Source organism: Rutidosis leptorrhynchoides, chromosome 10, assembly GCF_046630445.1.
Source record: "Rutidosis leptorrhynchoides isolate AG116_Rl617_1_P2 chromosome 10, CSIRO_AGI_Rlap_v1, whole genome shotgun sequence".
NCBI lineage: Eukaryota > Viridiplantae > Streptophyta > Magnoliopsida > Asterales > Asteraceae > Rutidosis > Rutidosis leptorrhynchoides.
Window position 1 is genome coordinate 31,074,058 of NC_092342.1, and position 26,609 is coordinate 31,100,666.

Below are 26,609 nucleotides of genomic sequence, written 5' to 3' on the forward strand. Positions count from 1 at the left end.
TAACCATATGAACATCTCACCATTGAAAAAAAAATAACAATTAGATATCTACAGTTGGAAGACACGATAGTTGAACCTTTTGAATTTCTCTTAACAATTAGATACTTACATTACAAAGTATGAATAACCATATGAACATCGCTCTTTCCTTCGTGATTATCGGAATAAGAGGAACTATATTCCGTTAAGAGCATGTTTATATAAACTGCAATCTGAATGCCTTTGTCTGCAAATTGCAATAAAAAGAAACCTTGAAGTCATTATAATGGCTTGAGTCTACACAAAAAAAGCACTTTACAAAAAAAACATACCATTTTAACAACAAATAAAATCTAAGAAACAATTGTTAAATTTAACTTATAAATGGGTTCTCAAAAACAAATACATTTAAACTTAACAATCTTGGACTAAAACAATGAAGCATTTGCATAAACTCGCATTCATTGGCTACACTCTTTGCTTGAAACCTGCAAATATCAAACTGACTTTCAGTTTCCTTTACAATCTAAAAAGGATGAAAAAACATAAGAATATTTTTAACCTACCACTCAAAAGTAAGTTCATGTCTGAAATACAAAACTTGAACAGAAATTTGGTTAGTAGTATTCATATTAAATATAGTTTGGTACTGAAATCTTACCATTAAGATAAACCTACTTGAAATATGTTCCAAACCTGTTTTAATATGATAATCAATAATCGATTTAGATTCTATTTCCAAACCATTATGAAATACCACAAAAGGAAAAAAAAAATACTATTATAATTATATAACCAATTTCATCTAGCACAAATCTATATTTCAACCAAAAGAAATTGATTAGGGTTTACATAGATGTGCATATTGAAGGTAGTAGATATCCATATTCAGTACACAATTCATCAAACCCTTGATGTGCATATTGAAGGTATTAGATAATCTATGAACATAAGGATTGGATATATAATTCTAATGTTCTAAAAAAAAGATAAATAATTCTAACCTGGAAAGATCACTTTTCAACACTTCCCTGAATAAGTCCAAGCATCAAAGTGTATGTCATGTATAAACCTTGGACTTATTACCATGTTTAAGATCGCTGATGCTCTTAGAATTTAGTTTACCTAAGTAGTAACCTGATTAACACAGTTTAATACTTCGTATAAGCTTTAGTTATTTTGCATTATGCATAGAAGGGAATAAAAAGTACGACTAACAATGTATCTTACTTCTTTACTACTCGTATCTTGCAAATCAATATCTTTAGTAAACCTGGCTCAAGCACCAAACCAAAGATACACATTAGATAACTGAAATGCAGTTACGTTACAAATACAAAAATAAAAAGTTAAACAAAAGAAGTGAAAAGAAAACACCAAAATATTTCATCAAACACTTAATGTGCACAATGAAGTTGTGAGATAAACTACAAACATAAGAATTTGATGATGGAAAATCGTGTGTACTTTTACCAAAACAGATTAACGCAGCGGATAGTTAAAATAATAATCTTTTATTATTTTATGAACAAAATTTAACAAGATTAAATTTTCACCTATTTAATGAAACATGCACATGATTAACGATCCCAAAAATCCAGTTACACCATAATAATTGTCATGAATATAAATCATAAGATGAGTAAACGATATACCTTTCTTGAAGAAACTGATTGAAGGAGAGAAACCTACGATCAAAAATATGACCGTATCTTTGGATAGTCCACACTACACTTCAAACAACGTCAATGGATGCTAGTCCAAACCCAAGTAATAATCAATCAACCTTTGATTAATATTATGAACCCAAAATATGTAATATGTGTTTTTCCTTTTAGTTCATCGAAAGCATTAGAATGATTCAAAATTACTTCGTAATATGATACACATATATGAATATATAATATATCCCATTTGTTTGGTAGCATAAAGTAAATCAAAAGAAATCAAGATTCGTTTGTTTGATAGCAAAAAGCAAATCAAAAGAAATCAAGATCATTTTCAAATACAATGCTATATTTTAAAAAGTCGTATTTCTCAAATACTTTAGGGGTAGTTTATGAAACTTATAATTAATAATTTCTATCATGTCACTTTCATGTGAATAGTAAATTAATTAATTTCGTTTCATTTACTATTCACATGAATAGTAAATGAATTAATTTCGATTTACTATTTTGTTACTTGAGTAATATATATACATCATATATATATTTTATTTGACGTCTCGGTGTATATGTGTGTGACCCCGAAGGCTCAAATGAGGTTGGCCATATAGTTATATGTTGTACCTTGCACATTAATCCTTCAGACTCCCACTTGTGCATGGCACAACACCAAGTAACTATACAAACAATGATAAGCGTCTAGCAACACGTCATTGTCCCCAAATTCACGTGAGGATAGTTTCTCGAAACTGTTTATGGTAAGTGTTAAATGTCATTCGTCCTTTTGTTTCAGATACTTTAGTTAAACTTGAGATATGGATCATCGGTCATTCTCATTTGTTTAACAATTTTATTTCTCGATCTTAGAACTGAATTAGATCACCAAATTAATTAAGTATCATCTTAATTACATCTGGGTGCGGCCACACAAATATCTTATTCATTCATCGAGGAGCTCAAAAAGTATCTAACTCCAAACATTTTAGAGGAACAAATCATATATTGCATACACGTGTCTATCACGAGCTTTACATTATACCCAATAATGGCCTTTATAACAGCCTTATTCAGGACAGCGTTTAACCATATCAAAATACAATGCTACACTCATCAAGACGGGCGTGCATCTCAAGTCTAAGGACACAAAGACATAATCACTAAAAGATTCACTACTGACTACGATCCATGTAGTGACATCTCATGGTTGGGTCATTCCAATATTCATCATCAATGAATACATATGAATTTTGGTCTCAACAAGTTAACTATTCATCATCAATGAATATAACCAAAATTTCACATTAATCTTAATTCATGTTATTCCCATAACATGACCGATTATGGAGATTTTGAATAATCAACAATTATTCATGGATTAAACATGCTAATATAGAACACAGTGATATAAATGAAAACGACCATATCAAGTATGTCAGTTCATTAATATAAAACTGCTTAATGTTCCAAAAATATCCAAATATTAAATTACAAATGAAAAAGATCAGCAGCATAACGAAGTCCAATACTACTAGCATGATCATCATGCTTGTTGTGCATCATGGGCTTCGTGAACGGGTCAGCACATTATCATTTGTATGAACCTTTAAGAATACTAATATCATTCCTCTTAATGACTTAATGAATGTAGTCAAACTTTTGAAGAATGTGCCAGATACTTTTATGTACATGTGATTCTTTCAAAAGTATATTAACACTCAAACTATCACAGTACATATTATAGAAGGTTAAATGTTGTGTACTACTCTGAGTATAACAACAAACTTCCTTATCCAGACAGCTTTCTGAGCAGCTTCTCAATCAACAATGTATTCTGCTTTTGTTGTAGATTGTTCAATAGTGCTCTTCCTAGAGCTCTTCCAATCAACTGTCTTGCCCATCATGACAAAGAAACAACGTGACTGGATCGAGAATCATCTTGATCAGTTTGGAAACTAGAATCAGTATAAAAACTTAATACTTAACTCTTCTTCCAAACCACCGTAAACCAAGAACATATCATTAGTACTCTACAAATACTAAAGAATATTCTTAACAACAATCCAATATATTTCACCTGGATTATGTTGACAATGACTCGTCAAACTCAAAACTAATGAAACATCGAGTATAGTACATATCATGGCATACATAATGGATCATATAGCCGAAGCATATGTGATACATTTCATTTGTCTCATCTCATCTGCTGTGATAGGACTTTTGAGACTTTCTCACGGTTATGCCCTTTTTCATTGGCAAATCTCCATGCTTGGAGTTTTGCATGCTAAATCTCTGCAAGATAATGTATGTACTTTGATTCAAACGAATAAGCCAATTGGATCTATTGTATAGATCCTCATTCCAATAATATAAGTAGCTTCATCAAGATCCTTTATGGAAATACATTTTTCAAGCCAAGACTTGACATCTTGCAAGTTGGAATGTTATTTCTAATAAGTAATATGTCATCAACATATAAGATCAAGAAGACTACTCTGCTCCCACTAGCTCTAATGTAAACTCAGAGCTTATCTTGGTTTTGAGAATTGATTTTCTCATTAAACTTAAGATTCTAGCTCCTGGATGCTTGCTTTTATCCATAAATGGATTTTAGAAGTTTGCATACTTTATTAGGATGCTTAGGATTCATAAACCCTTCCGGCTGAACCATATATACGTCCTCGCTTAGGTCGCCATTTAGGAAAGCGGTTTTGACATCCATTAGCCATATTTTATTATTATGAAAAGTAACCATGGCAATAAGTATCCTAATTGTTTTAGGGCTCACAACTGGTGAAAAACTTTCATCATAACCTTTTGTCACCAATCGAGCTTTAAAAGTGTTTACATTACCGTCCATATCAGTCTTCCTTTGAAGACCCATTTTTACCTCATTGTCTTACAATTGGGTAGAAGATCAATCAAGTCTCATACTTGATTATCCTTCATGGACTGCATATCTGTATTCATAGAATCTAGGCATTTTCAGATTCAGGATCTGATATGGCCTCACACAGCTAGAGGGTTTATCAAAATCCCTTAGTTGAGGTTTATCTGAATTAATCAGATAATTAAACCTCATAAGCCGATGAGCTCTACTAGATCTATAAAGTGCAGGTGTAACACGTTCTGGATTACCAACAGTGTGCTCAGTTTCAACGTGTGGATTGCTAGTGCTTATTGAAGGTATGTTACTTTAAAGTACTTGAATTTCTTCAAGATCTACTTTACTCCCACTGACTTCTTGTAAGAGAAGATCTCTTTCTAGGAATTCAGTAGACCGAGCAGAAAACACGTTGTCTTCAGCTTGGTAGTAAAAGTAGTAACATATTGTTTCCTTTATGTATCATACAAAGTAACATTGGATAGTTCTGGGTACTAATTTGTTTGAAGTGTCATGCTTCACATGCGCTTCACAACCCCAGACTTTGAGATAAGACAACTTGGGATTCTTCCCATGCCATAACTCATATGGTGTCTTTTCTACCTTCATAGTTGGAATCACATTGAGTATGCCTGCATCAGACTCTCATACATATCCCTAAAATACGGTAGTAGAGAAATCAGACTCATCATAAATCAAACTATATCAAGTAAAGTTGATTCCTCTTACTCAGACACACCATCATGTTGTGGTGTGTAAGGTAGAGTGAACCATGAGACAATCCCACAATTCTTTAGGTGGTCCAAAAACTCTTGACTCATAAACTCACTTACTCCATCGGAGCGAAGTGCTTTAATGGTCTTTCCAAACTGATTATCTACTTCATTTTGGAATACTTTTGAATGGTAAAATAGTTGTATGTTTATGTTTCAGCAAGTGAACATAATCATAGCTACTGTACTCATCAGTAAATGTAATGAAGTAAAATTAACTAAATCTATACATTGTTCTTAAAGGGCTACATACAACAGTATGTATTAGTCCTAAAAGATCTTTAGCTCTTTTACCTAAATCGGAGAAAGAAGCATTTGTCATCTTTTCACATAAACATGACTCGCATACATCAAATGACTCAGAGCCAATTGATTCCAAAAGTCCATTAGACTGGAGTTTTGAAATGCATTGTTTGTTTATATGACTCATATGACAATGTCATAGATAGGTCTTATTCAAGTCTTGCTTGAAGACTTTGGCGATGTAGGTATACACAGAATTCTCATTTGAAATTACACTATGCATATCAATTTCAAAAATACCATCACGTTGATAGGTATTAAGATAAATATATTATCCTTAGAAACTGAAATATCTAAGTGTGTAAATGCAAGTTCAAAACTAGCATCTTTCAAACTATGTCGCTCGCAGTATTGAGAGCATAATGCTATTGTTCCAACAAAACAATAAGACCACTTAGAGAAGTAAGTTCAGAGGTACCAATAGCTTTAACAAAAGCTTGATCCCCCTTGCCTACTTGTAAATCCAGTGTGCCTTTCTTTAGTCTATTACTTCTTCTCATTCCCTTCATATTGTTACAGGTGTGAAGGCCACAACCAGTTAACAAAGATATAGGAATCATTAGAAGAAGTATATAACTATTTATGGAATATACCTGATTTGCTAGTCTCACCAGCGTTGCCTTTTCTCAGCTCAGATTGGAAGATAGGACAACTTCCTTCTCCAATTGCCAACCTTTCCACAATAGAAACATTCGGCGTCTTTTGTTGGGCTTTCCTTCTTGGAAGGTGGAATATTTTTCCTAGCAAATGATTTGTCATTTTCCTTCCACAAAATATTCGGCTTATTCTTTTTCACCCTTCAATCATATTTCTTCCTGATCATCGAACAACATCCGATAGGAATTTTGCTGAGCAGCAGCAACTGCCACAACAGGAAGTATGAATAAGGGTTCTAAATTTTGTTCAACTTCCATGTATGCTTGAGAACAATTCTCAGGTTGCAGTGTCAGTCTAGGAAGTTTGAACATTGAGTTTATCCTTCTCCAACAAAGAAGGAAGTGTGTTTTGGTTTACGTTTTGATTATTTGACATCTACAATAGATATAAGATTCAATTTAGTATTTTCGATATTGAGCTTTAATAAATTAACTACCCAAGTTTTTTTATAATATTTTAAAAAACAATTAATTTACGAAAGCCTAAGATCCACATAGAGGTTCCATAGCCACATCTGTTGATCAGCTAGCAGTTATGGAGTCTATTGGTAGGTAACGGGTACCAATTGCATTACAAGTGCAACTCTTAGATCTTTATGAGACCTTGAGATATGTGTAGTTCAACAAACCACTATTATCTACTAACATGTTTGTCTCATCCTTGCCTCGAACTCAGGTCTCACCGTGAATACGATTAAGTCGTCTAATTTGAAAACAGTGGAAATTCACGCTAGTCTCACTAGATCGAAAAATCCACCTCGTGGCTATAATTCAGCCTAGTCTCACTAGATCAGAAAAATAACGAGGAGTGTTTGCAAGCTCATTGGATGGCATGACTTAAATTTAACGGGTATTTTGGAAAAAGTTTGTGTCAACGAATAATGCATGCACACAAGATTCGTTACACTATTAGTTAAAAAACATTTTAACCAATTGTATATGTCGATTATGTTTGTGATCTAATTTGTTATTTAATTTATAGGATATAAAAATAACAAATACACAAACGTGTATCGTTTTAAAACAGTTTTAAAAGATGTCGTCCATATATTTTATTTGAGTTTCAAAATCATTTAACATTAAACTCGTTAGAGTTTAACTTATTTTAAAATCATCAATTTTAATCTTTGAAACTCGTTTAGAGTTTTAGTTAATGTTTTCATCAAAAAACATATATATAATTTGAGTCTCAAAATTATTTAACTTTAAACTCGTTAGAGTTTAACCTTTTAAAATCATCAATTTTAATATTTGAAACTCGTTACCGGTTTTATTTAATGTTTTCATCAAAAACATTTAGCATATATTATAATCAACCATTAAATATAAATGCGTAAAATAAAACACAACCATGCATCACACACACATAGCCTAGCCCAAAAATCCTATGCTTGATCCCATGAGCCGACATGGGATCAAGAGGTCAAACTAAGGGTAATATCGTAGCTCCCACTTAATTCAAGAATCAAGTGAAAACTTGACAAACGCCATCGTTGTCAAATTGACCTGTTCGCCATCTTCTAAGTCAAACTTCGCGTTGCATCCTTATCTTCAATTTTCATCTTGTTACATTTATTTAAAATTGAAAAATATAACTAATCTAATACTTTTACAATTTAGAATAAACTTAAAAACAGTACTATGAAAATGAAAAATAAATACAATACAACTTTGGCTTCAAAATGGCCTTTCTAATAAAATAAATAATCAACATGATATAATATTGCCGTAATCAACAATCACAACAATCACATAGGTCGGGGCATTACGGGCTATGTATGCAATCACAATTTTAATAACTACATTATTAAAACCTATATATGGCTTGTCCATGGTTACAATGCATGTGTATAACCATGGAATATAACAATCAATAATTATAATAAATATTCAAGCCATAACAATTAAATCTACAATTTAAAATAGTGATATTCTTTCAATCATATTTGTGCGTCATGAGGTTATGTCTAAATCAACCGCGTTGACTTTAAAAACCAAAAAGGTTTCGACTTTTACCAATTCACCACAAAGCTAAATTTAAAGAAAATCACGCGACAATTAAGATGGTGTAAAAGCGGCTCGGATACCACTGATGGAAAATCGTGTGTACTTTTACCAAAACAGATTAACGCAGCGGATAGTTAAAATAATAATCTTTTATTATTTTATGAACAAAATTTAACAAGATTAAATTTTCACCTATTTAATGAAACATGCCCATGATTAACGATCCCAAAAATCCAGTTACACCATAATAATTGTCATGAATATAAATCATAAGATGAGTAAACGATATACCTTTCTTGAAGAAACTGATTGAAGGAGAGAAACCTACGATCAAAAATATGACCGTCTCTTTGGATAGTCCACACTACACTTCAAACAACGTCAATGGATGCTAGTCCAAACCCAAGTAATAATCAATCAACCTTTGATTAATATTATGAACCCAAAATATGTAATATGTGTTTTTCCTTTTAGTTCATCGAAAGCATTAGAATGATTCAAAATTACTTCGTAATATGATACACATATATGAATATATAATATATCCCATTTGTTTGGTAGCATAAAGTAAATCAAAAGAAATCAAGATTCGTTTGTTTGATAGCAAAAAGCAAATCAAAAGAAATCAAGATCATTTTCAAATACAATGCTATATTTTAAAAAGTCGTATTTCTCAAATACTTTAGGGGTAGTTTATGAAACTTATAATTAATAATTTCTATCATGTCACTTTCATGTGAATAGTAAATTAATTAATTTCGTTTCATTTACTATTCACATGAATAGTAAATGAATTAATTTCGATTTACTATTTTGTTACTTGAGTAATATATATACATCATATATATATTTTATTTGACGTCTCGGTGTATATGTGTGTGACCCCGAAGGCTCAAATGAGGTTGGCCATATAGTTATATGTTGTACCTTGCACATTAATCCTTCAGACTCCCACTTGTGCATGGCACAACACCAAGTAACTATACAAACAATGATAAGCGTCTAGCAACACGTCATTGTCCCCAAATTCACGTGAGGATAGTTTCTCGAAACTGTTTATGGTAAGTGTTAAATGTCATTCGTCCTTTTGTTTCAGATACTTTAGTTAAACTTGAGATATGGATCATCGGTCATTCTCATTTGTTTAACAATTTTATTTCTCGATCTTAGAACTGAATTAGATCACCAAATTAATTAAGTATCATCTTAATTACATCTGGGTGCGGCCACACAAATATCTTATTCATTCATCGAGGAGCTCAAAAAGTATCTAACTCCAAACATTTTAGAGGAACAAATCATATATTGCATACACGTGTCTATCACGAGCTTTACATTATACCCAATAATGGCCTTTATAACAGCCTTATTCAGGACAGCGTTTAACCATATCAAAATACAATGCTACACTCATCAAGACGGGCGTGCATCTCAAGTCTAAGGACACAAAGACATAATCACTAAAAGATTCACTACTGACTACGATCCATGTAGTGACATCTCATGGTTGGGTCATTCCAATATTCATCATCAATGAATACATATGAATTTTGGTCTCAACAAGTTAACTATTCATCATCAATGAATATAACCAAAATTTCACATTAATCTTAATTCATGTTATTCCCATAACATGACCGATTATGGAGATTTTGAATAATCAACAATTATTCATGGATTAAACATGCTAATATAGAACACAGTGATATAAATGAAAACGACCATATCAAGTATGTCAGTTCATTAATATAAAACTGCTTAATGTTCCAAAAATATCCAAATATTAAATTACAAATGAAAAAGATCAGCAGCATAACGAAGTCCAATACTACTAGCATGATCATCATGCTTGTTGTGCATCATGGGCTTCGTGAACGGGTCAGCACATTATCATTTGTATGAACCTTTAAGAATACTAATATCATTCCTCTTAATGACTTAATGAATGTAGTTAAACTTTTGAAGAATGTGCCAGATACTTTTATGTACATGTGATTCTTTCAAAAGTATATTAACACTCAAACTATCACAGTACATATTATAGAAGGTTAAATGTTGTGTACTACTCTGAGTATAACAACAAACTTCCTTATCCAGACAGCTTTCTGAGCAGCTTCTCAATCAACAATGTATTCTGCTTTTGTTGTAGATTGTTCAATAGTGCTCTTCCTAGAGCTCTTCCAATCAACTGTCTTGCCCATCATGACAAAGAAACAACGTGACTGGATCGAGAATCATCTTGATCAGTTTGGAAACTAGAATCAGTATAAAAACTTAATACTTAACTCTTCTTCCAAACCACCGTAAACCAAGAACATATCATTAGTACTCTACAAATACTAAAGAATATTCTTAACAACAATCCAATATATTTCACCTGGATTATGTTGACAATGACTCGTCAAACTCAAAACTAATGAAACATCGAGTATAGTACATATCATGGCATACATAATGGATCATATAGCCGAAGCATATGTGATACATTTCATTTGTCTCATCTCATCTGCTGTGATAGGACTTTTGAGACTTTCTCACGGTTATGCCCTTTTTCATTGGCAAATCTCCATGCTTGGAGTTTTGCATGCTAAATCTCTGCAAGATAATGTATGTACTTTGATTCAAACGAATAAGCCAATTGGATCTATTGTATAGATCCTCATTCCAATAATATAAGTAGCTTCATCAAGATCCTTTATGGAAATACATTTTTCAAGCCAAGACTTGACATCTTGCAAGTTGGAATGTTATTTCTAATAAGTAATATGTCATCAACATATAAGATCAAGAAGACTACTCTGCTCCCACTAGCTCTAATGTAAACTCAGAGCTTATCTTGGTTTTGAGAATTGATTTTCTCATTAAACTTAAGATTCTAGCTCCTGGATGCTTGCTTTTATCCATAAATGGATTTTAGAAGTTTGCATACTTTATTAGGATGCTTAGGATTCATAAACCCTTCCGGCTGAACCATATATACGTCCTCGCTTAGGTCGCCATTTAGGAAAGCGGTTTTGACATCCATTAGCCATATTTTATTATTATGAAAAGTAACCATGGCAATAAGTATCCTAATTGTTTTAGGGCTCACAACTGGTGAAAAACTTTCATCATAACCTTTTGTCACCAATCGAGCTTTAAAAGTGTTTACATTACCGTCCATATCAGTCTTCCTTTGAAGACCCATTTTTACCTCATTGTCTTACAATTGGGTAGAAGATCAATCAAGTCTCATACTTGATTATCCTTCATGGACTGCATATCTGTATTCATAGAATCTAGGCATTTTCAGATTCAGGATCTGATATGGCCTCACACAGCTAGAGGGTTTATCAAAATCCCTTAGTTGAGGTTTATCTGAATTAATCAGATAATTAAACCTCATAAGCCGATGAGCTCTACTAGATCTATAAAGTGCAGGTGTAACACGTTCTGGATTACCAACAGTGTGCTCAGTTTCAACGTGTGGATTGCTAGTGCTTATTGAAGGTATGTTACTTTAAAGTACTTGAATTTCTTCAAGATCTACTTTACTCCCACTGACTTCTTGTAAGAGAAGATCTCTTTCTAGGAATTCAGTAGACCGAGCAGAAAACACGTTGTCTTCAGCTTGGTAGTAAAAGTAGTAACATATTGTTTCCTTTATGTATCATACAAAGTAACATTGGATAGTTCTGGGTACTAATTTGTTTGAAGTGTCATGCTTCACATGCGCTTCACAACCCCAGACTTTGAGATAAGACAACTTGGGATTCTTCCCATGCCATAACTCATATGGTGTCTTTTCTACCTTCATAGTTGGAATCACATTGAGTATGCCTGCATCAGACTCTCATACATATCCCTAAAATACGGTAGTAGAGAAATCAGACTCATCATAAATCAAACTATATCAAGTAAAGTTGATTCCTCTTACTCAGACACACCATCATGTTGTGGTGTGTAAGGTAGAGTGAACCATGAGACAATCCCACAATTCTTTAGGTGGTCCAAAAACTCTTGACTCATAAACTCACTTACTCCATCGGAGCGAAGTGCTTTAATGGTCTTTCCAAGCTGATTATCTACTTCATTTTGGAATACTTTTGAATGGTAAAATAGTTGTATGTTTATGTTTCAGCAAGTGAACATAATCATAGCTACTGTACTCATCAGTAAATGTAATGAAGTAAAATTAACTAAATCTATACATTGTTCTTAAAGGGCTACATACAACAGTATGTATTAGTCCTAAAAGATCTTTAGCTCTTTTACCTAAATCGGAGAAAGAAGCATTTGTCATCTTTTCACATAAACATGACTCGCATACATCAAATGACTCAGAGCCAATTGATTCCAAAAGTCCATTAGACTGGAGTTTTGAAATGCATTGTTTGTTTATATGACTCATATGACAATGTCATAGATAGGTCTTATTCAAGTCTTGCTTGAAGACTTTGGCGATGTAGGTATACACAGAATTCTCATTTGAAATTACACTATGCATATCAATTTCAAAAATACCATCACGTTGATAGGTATTAAGATAAATATATTATCCTTAGAAACTGAAATATCTAAGTGTGTAAATGCAAGTTCAAAACTAGCATCTTTCAAACTATGTCGCTCGCAGTATTGAGAGCATAATGCTATTGTTCCAACAAAACAATAAGACCACTTAGAGAAGTAAGTTCAGAGGTACCAATAGCTTTAACAAAAGCTTGATCCCCCTTGCCTACTTGTAAATCCAGTGTGCCTTTCTTTAGTCTATTACTTCTTCTCATTCCCTTCATATTGTTACAGGTGTGAAGGCCACAACCAGTTAACAAAGATATAGGAATCATTAGAAGAAGTATATAACTATTTATGGAATATACCTGATTTGCTAGTCTCACCAGCGTTGCCTTTTCTCAGCTCAGATTGGAAGATAGGACAACTTCCTTCTCCAATTGCCAACCTTTCCACAATAGAAACATTCGGCGTCTTTTGTTGGGCTTTCCTTCTTGGAAGGTGGAATATTTTTCCTAGCAAATGATTTGTCATTTTCCTTCCACAAAATATTCGGCTTATTCTTTTTCACCCTTCAATCATATTTCTTCCTGATCATCGAACAACATCCGATAGGAATTTTGCTGAGCAGCAGCAACTGCCACAACAGGAAGTATGAATAAGGGTTCTAAATTTTGTTCAACTTCCATGTATGCTTGAGAACAATTCTCAGGTTGCAGTGTCAGTCTAGGAAGTTTGAACATTGAGTTTATCCTTCTCCAACAAAGAAGGAAGTGTGTTTTGGTTTACGTTTTGATTATTTGACATCTACAATAGATATAAGATTCAATTTAGTATTTTCGATATTGAGCTTTAATAAATTAACTACCCAAGTTTTTTTATAATATTTTAAAAAACAATTAATTTACGAAAGCCTAAGATCCACATAGAGGTTCCATAGCCACATCTGTTGATCAGCTAGCAGTTATGGAGTCTATTGGTAGGTAACGGGTACCAATTGCATTACAAGTGCAACTCTTAGATCTTTATGAGACCTTGAGATATGTGTAGTTCAACAAACCACTATTATCTACTAACATGTTTGTCTCATCCTTGCCTCGAACTCAGGTCTCACCGTGAATACGATTAAGTCGTCCAATTTGAAAACAGTGGAAATTCACGCTAGTCTCACTAGATCGAAAAATCCACCTCGTGGCTATAATTCAGCCTAGTCTCACTAGATCAGAAAAATAACGAGGAGTGTTTGCAAGCTCATTGGATGGCATGACTTAAATTTAACGGGTATTTTGGAAAAAGTTTGTGTCAACGAATAATGCATGCACACAAGATTCGTTACACTATTAGTTAAAAAACATTTTAACCAATTGTATATGTCGATTATGTTTGTGATCTAATTTGTTATTTAATTTATAGGATATAAAAATAACAAATACACAAACGTGTATCGTTTTAAAACAGTTTTAAAAGATGTCGTCCATATATTTTATTTGAGTTTCAAAATCATTTAACATTAAACTCGTTAGAGTTTAACTTATTTTAAAATCATCAATTTTAATCTTTGAAACTCGTTTAGAGTTTTAGTTAATGTTTTCATCAAAAAACATATATATAATTTGAGTCTCAAAATTATTTAACTTTAAACTCGTTAGAGTTTAACCTTTTAAAATCATCAATTTTAATATTTGAAACTCGTTACCGGTTTTATTTAATGTTTTCATCAAAAACATTTAGCATATATTATAATCAACCATTAAATATAAATGCGTAAAATAAAACACAACCATGCATCACACACACATAGCCTAGCCCAAAAATCCTATGCTTGATCCCATGAGCCGACATGGGATCAAGAGGTCAAACTAAGGGTAATATCGTAGCTCCCACTTAATTCAAGAATCAAGTGAAAACTTGACAAACGCCATCGTTGTCAAATTGACCTGTTCGCCATCTTCTAAGTCAAACTTCGCGTTGCATCCTTATCTTCAATTTTCATCTTGTTACATTTATTTAAAATTGAAAAATATAACTAATCTAATACTTTTACAATTTAGAATAAACTTAAAAACAGTACTATGAAAATGAAAAATAAATACAATACAACTTTGGCTTCAAAATGGCCTTTCTAATAAAATAAATAATCAACATGATATAATATTGCCGTAATCAACAATCACAACAATCACATAGGTCGGGGCATTACGGGCTATGTATGCAATCACAATTTTAATAACTACATTATTAAAACCTATATATGGCTTGTCCATGGTTACAATGCATGTGTATAACCATGGAATATAACAATCAATAATTATAATAAATATTCAAGCCATAACAATTAAATCTACAATTTAAAATAGTGATATTCTTTCAATCATATTTGTGCGTCATGAGGTTATGTCTAAATCAACCGCGTTGACTTTAAAAACCAAAAAGGTTTCAACTTTTACCAATTCACCACAAAGCTAAATTTAAAGAAAATCACGCGACAATTAAGATGGTGTAAAAGCGGCTCGGATACCACTGATGGAAAATCGTGTGTACTTTTACCAAAACAGATTAACGCAGCGGATAGTTAAAATAATAATCTTTTATTATTTTATGAACAAAATTTAACAAGATTAAATTTTCACCTATTTAATGAAACATGCACATGATTAACGATCCCAAAAATCCAGTTACACCATAATAATTGTCATGAATATAAATCATAAGATGAGTAAACGATATACCTTTCTTGAAGAAACTGATTGAAGGAGAGAAACCTACGATCAAAAATATGACCGTCTCTTTGGATAGTCCACACTACACTTCAAACAACGTCAATGGATGCTAGTCCAAACCCAAGTAATAATCAATCAACCTTTGATTAATATTATGAACCCAAAATATGTAATATGTGTTTTTCCTTTTAGTTCATCGAAAGCATTAGAATGATTCAAAATTACTTCGTAATATGATACACATATATGAATATATAATATATCCCATTTGTTTGGTAGCATAAAGTAAATCAAAAGAAATCAAGATTCGTTTGTTTGATAGCAAAAAGCAAATCAAAAGAAATCAAGATCATTTTCAAATACAATGCTATATTTTAAAAAGTCGTATTTCTCAAATACTTTAGGGGTAGTTTATGAAACTTATAATTAATAATTTCTATCATGTCACTTTCATGTGAATAGTAAATTAATTAATTTCGTTTCATTTACTATTCACATGAATAGTAAATGAATTAATTTCGATTTACTATTTTGTTACTTGAGTAATATATATACATCATATATATATTTTATTTGACGTCTCGGTGTATATGTGTGTGACCCCGAAGGCTCAAATGAGGTTGGCCATATAGTTATATGTTGTACCTTGCACATTAATCCTTCATTTGATACTTTCATTACCTCTGTTCATGAAATTTGAGATTCATATGCATAACATATCCCACCCAAAAGTCAAATGACACATCTCACCCACACATTTAAACAAACAGTTGGCGTGCATAACATAAATGTTCATGAGATTTTCATCTCAACATCATTTAAGTCATGATTAACACTTACATATAACAAAATCAAAAAAAAAAAAAAAAAAAGTTTATGACAATAAAAAGGTCAAAAATAATAGAGTATTTATATAACCTGATTATGGCAGCGGCAATGAATTTGTTGGAGTAGAAATCATGTGTTCAAATCCGTTTGGTTAATAGAGAGCTTATTCCAGAAGTTTAAATGGAAGATCAGATAATAATAAATTAGAGATGAGGAAGATTTAGGTAATAGATACATACTCGATCAAGATGATTACGTGAGTTTTCTTCAGTATCAGTATCTTCTTCATGCCATTTGGTTAAAGGATTGCAAAAGATCCTTCGTTTAAATGCTTCAGTTCATCGTAAGGAGATGGATGGATGGATGGATGAATGATGAAGAAAGATCAATGAATTGGTCTGTAGATATGGCTAAAGGGAATAATATGTGGAGAAACCCAAGAAGCGTGATTTTGTGTGTAAAAAAAGTGTGGTCTGTATTTTAATTAATCACGCGTACCTCAAAAATTCTCAAAATTCTCTCAATGACATCATCTACGTGTACTCAAAATTTTTCTTTTTTATTTTTGATTTATTTTAAAGAAGAGAATATGTAATTTATGACATCATTATTTTAGTATTTTAATAGAAACTAGTGAAGGGACCCGTGGTTTCACGGGATTTTTAAGATTTTTTTTATAATGATACGTTATATAACAAACGTGCAGATACACTAACGAAATTCATCGACAAATATTAGATAGAAAACAACATTGTTTAAAGAAATACTTGGTAGAACGACAATAAAAAAGACAAATCCAAAAGCATAGTGTTTAATATTCAAAACATTAACAAAACAACTTGAAAAGGATATTAATAATTCAATACTTCCAAAAATAATCAAATCCTCTTTGTAGTAGGAAGCTCATTACTTTTGAAGATCACCGATTTGAAACTTTTACGAAATTTTCAGAAACATACAAATGTGTGCATGTGGGAGGCTCCTTTTTTGATATTCCATAGTGTAAACAACTGCAATGAAAATGTACAAATTAATTAAACTTTACAATTTAAAAAGTTAAGAGAAATAGCAAATAGATATTAAATATTTAAATTTATATAAGTATCAAAAGAAGTAATAATATTATTACCTGTTTCAAGCTCACCCAATACATGTTCTTCTTTCAAGTCTTTTATGAGGCTATTTAGCTTCACTTTAAAAAGCCTAAATAAGATCTCTTTTTTGTCCTCGCTTCCTAAAATCTTATTTTTTAAGAAAGAGAGTATTGTAGGCCATTTTGAATTGACCGTGACAGTTATGAACAATTGTGGGTATCCAAAAGTTTTGACTAAAGACTTAATATTGGATGGAAGATTTAGTTCATCTTGAAAAGATTTAGCAGGAGTAATCCTCACAGTAATAAATTCTTTAAAATCCATAAGTTGAGGCAACTGTTGATCACTAAATAGTTGTGTACCAATGAAAGCATCCCCGATTGGACAATTTGTTGCAACTGTGAATACAAAGAATCATCAAAAGTTGATATTTAGTAACATCAATTGTATCTGCATATAACTAAAAACAGTTTATTACACAAAATTTATGTATAGTATACCTTTCAAGTAATTGATTTTTTCAAAATCAATTAACACAAAAAAATCTTCTTGATTGTTTCCAGCTATATAATTTTGCATCTTCCTTGCAACTTCATTAGACAATGTACATTTCAACTTCAAATAACTGAAAAATAACAAACAACGGGTCACTTATGTAATCATTTTGTTAATTGAACATACAAATAAAATATGGTTGAAAACATACTCAGAATCTTCTAGTTGAAATTTGAAACGCTTTACTTCCTCTTTATTGAAACATTCTGTCATAACCCGACCTTAACCATAAGGACGAATACAATAACATATGATTTCATCGCGAGGTATTGACCTCTATATGTGACATTTTTCAAAAACTGCATTCGTTTTTACAATACAAACCATAGCTTTTATTACAAATACAGGGTTTAAACAACTTAATAATGATTATCGTTTAGCGATAATCTTAGACTTACAAACTTTACATGTGATAATAACAATACGACCTCCAACATATTTTACATTACAAATCCTCCGATATGCAGTTTTATTTTTGACACAAATATGCATACTCAAGATCTTGCTTAAATTCAACATGTTGCAGCGGAAGCTTTTAGTTATCACCTGAGAATAAACATGCTTAAAACGTCAACATAAAGTTGGTGAGATATAGGTTTAATGCCGGCAGCGTTATAAATATAGACCACAAGATTTCATATATAAACGTTTTAATAAAAATATTCTAAGTTGTTGAGCACTTGATAACCATACTTAACATTTAATCAACGTCGCATATTCCCTTTATTATGAAATCTTACTACACCGTACCAAGTGTAGTCACCGAAACGAAGTATTGTGCAACCGTTGAATACTGGTCGTCCAGTCCGGTTGGAGTTGTCAGGCCCGATAGATCTATCAACAGGATTCGCGTTTACAATACCTCATGTAAATAATAGTTACCAAGTTACAGGGAAGTATGCCAGTGGTACAACTCAACGTAGAATATATATTTTTAATCACTTGTGTCCATAACGTAAATCATAAAATGCATGTATTCTCATCCCGAAATATTTAGAGTTTAAAAGTGGGACTATATACTCACTTTTGCCTTGAAGGTATTTATCACTACTTGGTCTCCGATAGATATCACGAACCTAACCATATATATAATATATCAACATATTTTCTTTTTAAGTAATCGTTACATATATATATATATATACTTTTAATATTTTCTTAGTCCGTAGTTAGCAGTCCGATGTTAGTGGTCCACAATTAGTTGCTCAATAAAATAAATAAAGACCCCATCGTATTCGTATTGATCAGAATTAATCTTGACCCATGGTACCATGTTGTCAAATGACGTGTTGCGTACATAAAGTACCGTGTTGTCAAATGACGTGTTGCGTACAATCATGAGGTCTTATGATTAATCTTCTCGTGTTGTTTACGGGTGGTCCTGAAATATATAAAATCAAATCATAAGTAAATATATATGAAATATCATATTAATTAGAAATATATGATTAATTTAATTTTTCTCCAAATATTTTCGTAGCTAAACTAGCTTCGCATACCCGATCTTGTTTTAGTCGTAGTTTCTTCATTACAACTCCGTTTTTGTTAGTTCAACTTGACACTTCCTTGGATCGAGTCAAATTTTAAGAATATGAACTGAAAATACCTTAGGTTGTATTCGAAGTCACAGGTTATAGGTCAAACTTTGGTGAAACTTATGAAAGTGATCATTTTCCATCATAAAAACAACATTTAATGATCATTTTTCTAAAAATACTTACACTTTGAGTTAAACCATGAAATTTTTATGTGTTAACATATTCATAAGAAATATCATTTTTCCAGAATATGAACTTCCAATTCAAAGCTTAAGATGGTTTTTAATTATCCAACCCAAAACAGCCCCCGGTTGCACTCCGACGATGTAGATTCAGTTTTTAAGGTGTTCTTTGTAAAACCAAGTTATATCTTGTTAAGTTAGCATATCATTATGATATATTACAGGTCTTGAAGTGTTTTAAAAGTCAAGTTAGAAGGATCTATTTAGTTTGCGAACAAGTTTGAAATCATTCAAACTATGTTCTTGTTGTTAAAATTTTACAACACAAAATAAGATAGCTTTATGAATATGAATTGAATAAGATTATGAATAAGGTTACTACCTCAAGTTACTTGGACAAAATTACTGTAAGAGATGAGAAAAATCCTAGAATCAAAAGAGTGGTGGAGTTGGATTGAAAGGTTGGAAGTAAACTTGTTTACTTGGAAGGATTTTTGAAGTGTTCTTGAATGGATTTTCTTATGATGATTAAGGGTTGTTTTTGAAGCTAGATCTTCATGGTTATTTGCTGAGATTGTGAAGAACACTTAAGGTTTCTAAGAGTGTGTTTTTGGTTAGAGAAAATGTGTAGTAAAAATGAAAATGGAATGGAGTATAAATGGTGGTGAAAAGATGTATAAATTTGTAATATTGTGCAAAAGTCTTGTAATATGCCAAATTGATTAATCATGCATGCTAAGATCCAAAATTGGCTGACTCATGGCTGCTAATAAAGTGATTGTGATGTGTATATACCAATAGTAAATACGTATAGAAGCTGGGTATGATACGGGTACATATACCCTAGATATACGTATAAAAATCTTGAGAAAATCGAACGAGAATTCAAATATAGCTATCTTTTGTAAATATACTTATATTGTTTTATGTATTTAAGTCCTTAAAAAGTGATTAAATACATTATATATACGATACATGTATAAGCATTATAGGTTATAAGTATATATATCAAAGAATGTTACGTATAGTTATCGTTTTGAAAACTTAAGTTAGTAGTTTCAAAATATACTTATAACTCATTGTCATTAGTACACAATGAGATGTTAAACCATCCTTAGACCATGTTAAATATATATAAATACATATATATACACAAACGTATAATTATCGTATGTTATATAGTTCGTGATATCATCGGTCAAATTGGACGGTCAAACGTTGTGTAAAACTCTTTTTAAAAACATAAATCTCAACAATTTAGATTACTTATCATGTTGGTAAGGTTTAATTTATGTAAATATTAATCTCATAAGTATAAAATGATCGGAAAAATCCGGGTCGTTACAGTACCTACCCGTTAAATAAATTTCGTCCCGAAATTTTAAAGTTGTACCTATTTTGCGTTCTCGGGAAACAAATGTGGGTACTTTTGTTTCATCTGATCCTCTCGTTCCCAAGTAAACTCGGGACCTCTTCGAGCATTCTAACAAACCTTAACGATTGGTATGTTGCTCTGCTTGAGTTGTTTAACTTCACGGTCCATGATTTCGATTGGTTCTTCTATGAATTGTAATTTCTCGTCGACTTGGATTTCTTCAAGAGGAATGGTGAGGTCTTCCTTTGCAAGACACTTCTTAAGGTTTGATACGTGAAATGTATTATGTACTCCGGCGAGTTGTTGCGGTAACTCGAGTCGATAGGCTACCGGTCCGATGCGTTCGATGATCTTGAACGGGCCTACATACCTTGGGTTCAGTTTACCCCTTTTTCTAAAACGTATTACACCTTTCCAAGGTGACACCTTTAGCATAACCATGTCACCGATATGAAACTCTAATGGTTTCCTTCGGACATCCGCGTAGCTCTTTTGGCGACTACGGGCTGTTTTCAATCTCTCCTTGATTTGTACTATCTTCTCAGTTGTTTCGTGTATGATCTCGGGACCAGTTAATTGTCGATCTCCTACTTCATTCCAACAGATAGGGGATCTACACTTCCTTCCATACAGTGCTTCAAATGGTGCAGCTTTAATGCTCGCATGATAACTGTTATTATACGAGAATTCTGCTAATGGTAGATATTATCCCATCCGTTTCCAAAATCGATCACACATGCCCTGAGCATGTCTTCAAGAGTCTGAATTGTTCTTTCACTCTGCCCGTCAGTTTGTGGATGATTTGCGGTGCTCATATCCAAACGAGTTCCCAGGGCCTCCTGTAGTGATTGCCAAAACTTTGATGTAAATCTACTATCACGATCAGATATAATGGAAATAGGTATTCCATGCCTTGAAACAATTTCCTTTATATACAATCGTAATAGTTTCTCCATTCTATCCGTTTCCTTTATAGGCAAGAAATGTGCAGATTTGGTGAGACGATCAACTATTACCCAAATGGTGTCATAACCCCAAGCAGTCTTAGGTAACTTTGTGATGAAATCTATCGTAATACCATCCCATTTCCATTCTGGGATTTCTGGTTGTTGAAGTAACCCTGACGGCTTCTGGTGTTCTGCTTTGACTTTGGAACAAGTTAAACATTCCCCAACATATGTTGCAACATCTGTCTTTAAATTAGGCCACCAATAATGCGTCTTAAGATCTTGATACATCTTTCCAACTCCAGGATGTATCGAGTATCTTGTCTTATGTGCCTCATTCAATATCAACTTCCTTAATCCACCCAACTTCGGTACCCAAATACGGTTTGTAAAATATCGAATTTCGTCTTCCCGCATAACGAGTTGCTTCTCATACTTCTTCATTATTTCATTTCCTATGTTTTCTTTAGTAAGAGCTTCTCGTTGAGCCTCTTTGATTTGTGAGTTGAGATTCATGCGAATTTTTATGTTCATCGCTAGTACTCGAATTGGTTCCCGTTCCTTTCTGCTTAGAGCGTCGGCCACTACATTCGCTTTCCCGGGATGATAGCGAATCTCACAATCATAGTCGTTTATCAGCTCGACCCACCTACGTTGCCTCATGTTCAGCTGTTTCTGATCAAAAATATGTTGAAGGCTTTTATGATCAGTAAACACAGTGCATTTAACCCCATATAAATAGTGTCTCCATATCTTCAATGCAAACACTACTGCTCCCAATTCTAAATCATGCGTCGTGTAATTCCGCTCGTGAATCTTCAATTGACGAGATGCGTATGCAATAACTTTCTTCCGTTGCATAAGGATGCAACCAAAACCTCGTCGCGAAGCGTCACAATATATCTCAAAATCATCATTCCCTTCAGGTAACGATAAAATAGGTGTTGTAGTCAACTTCTTCTTCAGTAATTGAAATGCACTCTCCTGCTCAGAAGTCCATGCGTACTTCTTCCCTTTTTTTGTTAACGCTGTTAATGGTTTAGCTATTAGGGAAAAATCTTGAATAAACCTTCTATAATAACCAGCTAAACCCAAAAATTGGCGTATCTGTGTTGGTGTCTTAGGAGTCTCCCATTTTTCAATGGCCTCAATTTTAGCTGGATCAACCTGAATTCCTTTGCTACTAACAACGTGGCCAAGAAATTGCACTCCTTTCAACCAAAATGCACACTTAGAAAATTTGGCGTATAACTGTTCTTTTCTTAACAATTCTAATACCAACCTTAAATGCTGCTCATGCTCTTGCTCACTCTTGGAATAGATAAGAATATCGTCAATGAAAACGATAATAAACTTATCTAAATACGGACTACAAACTCGATTCATGAGGTCCATGAATACAGCTGGCGCATTAGTCAACCCAAACGGCATAACCAAAAATTCGTAATGACCATAACGTGTCCGAAAAGCAGTTTTCGGAATATCTTCTTCTTTGACACGTAATTGATGATAGCCTGATCTTAAGTCGATTTTCGAGTACACACATGATCCTTGCAGTTGATCAAATAAGTCATCAATTCTTGGTAGTGGATACCGATTCTTGATAGTTAACTTATTTAATTCACGATAATCTATACACATCCTAAAAGATCCATCTTTCTTCTTGACAAATAAAATCGGAGCTCCCCACGGTGAAGTACTTGGTCGTATGAATCCACGGTCCAGTAATTCTTTTAACTGACTATGAAGTTCTTTTAACTCAGATGGTGCAAGTCTATATGGAGCACGAGCCACTGGTGCAGCTCCTGGTACTAGATCTATTTGAAATTCTACAGATCTAAATGGAGGTAATCCCGGCAACTCTTCCGGAAAGACTTCAGGAAAATCTCTTGCCACAGGCACGCCATTGATGCTCTTCACTTTTTCCTTCGTTTCGACTTTATTAACATGTGCTAAGATAGCATAACACCCTTTCTTTAAGCACTTTTGAGCTTTCAAACAACTAATGGGTTTTAGTTTTGAGTTACCTTTCTCTCCATAAATCATTACTGGCATTTTATCCTTACGAGGAATGCGAATTGCCTTCTTGGCGCACACAACTTCAGCTCCTATTTTGGACATCCAGTCCATGCCGACTATTACATCAAAACTTCCTAATTCTACGGGTATCAAATCAATCTTAAATATTTCTCCGGCTAAATTTATTTTACAATCACGGCAAATTTTATCGGCTTTAATTAGTTTACCATTAGCTAACTCAATCATGTACTTAGCATCTAGAGGTAATGATGAACAATTCAATTTAGCGTGAAAGTCTCTACACACGTAACTTCTATCGGCACCAGTATCAAATATAATAGATGCGGATAAGTTATTAATGGTAAACGTACCCGTAACAAGCTCCGGGTCTTCATACGCCTCTCTAGCATTAATAACAAATGCTCTTCCACGTGCAGATCCGTTATTCTTCTCTGGATTCGGGCACTGACTCTTATAATGACCCTGTTTCCCACACCCATAACAAGTAACAATGGCCAAGGCAGTTCTATTTGCATTGGTGGTAGGAGTTTTGGTACTGTTTGTATTTGTAGCGGGAACCCTACAATCTTCAGCAAGATGACCTTTTCGATTACAATTGTTGCACACCACATTATAATAACCAGAGTGATGTTTGTGGCATCTGTTACATAAAGGATTTCGTCCTTTGTAACCTGAGTTCGAACCGCTACCCGCACCTTGCGTGGTTTCTTGTTTCTTGTTGGATTGTTGATGATTACCTTCCCACTTTCTTTTATTTCCCGATGTCTTGACATCGGTATTCTTATCCAGAATAATCTGGTCCATCAACTCGTTCGCCATGGTGATGGCTTCGTGAATAGTCTTGGGTTTCGATGCTGTAACATTTGCTTTGACATTTTTAGGCAAACCATCTTTGTACAGTTCTATCTTCCATTCTTCGGTTGGTACCAATTCGGGACATAGTATAACAACCCTCATATTTTCATACTTGAATTGACTAATTTGTCCCTAGGGTTGTTATCCATACTTAATATATGATTAAATTTGACGTTGATTAAATATTTTTTTTCCGTCGACACGTTTTGTTAACTAAAGTTTATACTAATTATATAAAATAACTTTAGTTAATATTAATATTAATGTGTATTATATATAAAACTATATGTAACATAATTATTAATTAAATGATAAGTTATTTTAATCATTATTTATATTTTTAGCTTATATAAAAAAAAAGAAATAAGATTTTTTTTAAAAATTAAATAATGAGCCCATGAATTTTGACTAAATATTTTCAAAAACAAAAAACTTATTAAAAACATTTTTAACATGTTTTTATTATTTTGTCAAAATTGGCACCTTTATTTTATTTTTATTTTTTCTTTTCACCAACCATTTTTTACCTATAAATACATGGCTCCTCATTCATTTTTTCTTGCCAAACACAAAAACTTAAGTTATTCTCTCAAAATCTTGAAGAAAATTTGAGGTACTTTCTATTTTTATTAATTTTTTTCAATATTGTCATTTATATTTATATTTATTGTATATTCTTTGTAAAATTCGAAATTAATTATGTTTATATGTTATAATTAGTATTATAAGCGTTATGATGCATAAAAATAATTTTGATAATTTATGTAATATTATTTATAATTAAATAGGAATTATGTAGTGTTTAAACGTAAAAATAATGTAAAATTCGTAATAAATACTTTTAACCAAAAATAAAAAATATATAATTTTTTTCTGAGTTTTTAAAACTTATATAGATCTGAAAAAATTATAAAAATAATTACTTGGGTCAAATTGATATTTATTATATAATTAAACTCTATTATTATGTAATTCGAAGGTAAATTAAGAATAAATATAAAATATTAAAAAAATATTTTTTTTAAATATTTTTCTACAGGTTATTAGACTGATAGAAACTTATAAAAATTATAAAAATAATTATTTGGGTTTATTTAGTAATTATGTAGAATTAAAATTGTTTTGTGAATACATTAAGGGTAAAAACAAAAATAAATACAAAAATATAATAAAAACGTTTTCTTAAATTTTTCTACTAATCTATATGATTAACTAAGACTATAAAAATTATGTATGTAATTTTTAGATATTTAATTTATTATTTAGACATTTTTGAATAATGTTCGATTAATAAAACACTATTATTTTTGAAGTAATTTAGGTATTTATTTAAAGGTAATTATATTTAATATATATAAGACATACTAAGGTATAATAACTAAATATTAAATAAAACTTAGGATATATTATCACATATATAATTATTAAGTACATTAATAATTCGTTGTGTGTATACACCTAAAGTGAAGATTAATCAAAGATAATGTATAATTCATGTGAACTTCATCGCTACTCACGATCGTAAGTGAATGATGTCTCGGTTGCCATTTATGGGTAAGTTTGTGGATCTCGAATGCCATGACTTAGATTCTGGTCAAGAATCCTGGGCTCCCGGTTACATCTGGTCATTCCTGACTTATTTGATAGCAACGAAGTTTGAGTAGAGTTGTACAACATCTTGCTAAAGATTAACCCGAACTTTCTAAAATTGGAAAATT

General features: G+C 32.2%; 1 long non-coding RNA gene across 1 annotated transcript; it reads right to left on the reverse strand.

The window, feature by feature from the left end:
- Nucleotides 1-986: 986 nt before the first annotated feature.
- LOC139872314 (uncharacterized) lies at nt 987-16,434 on the reverse strand. Its single transcript, XR_011767004.1, has 3 exons — nt 16,396-16,434; nt 1,210-1,252; nt 987-1,116 (listed from the first exon to the last, which is right to left on the reverse strand). It is a non-coding gene; the product is annotated as an uncharacterized lncRNA (long non-coding RNA).
- Nucleotides 16,435-26,609: the final 10,175 nt, after the last annotated feature.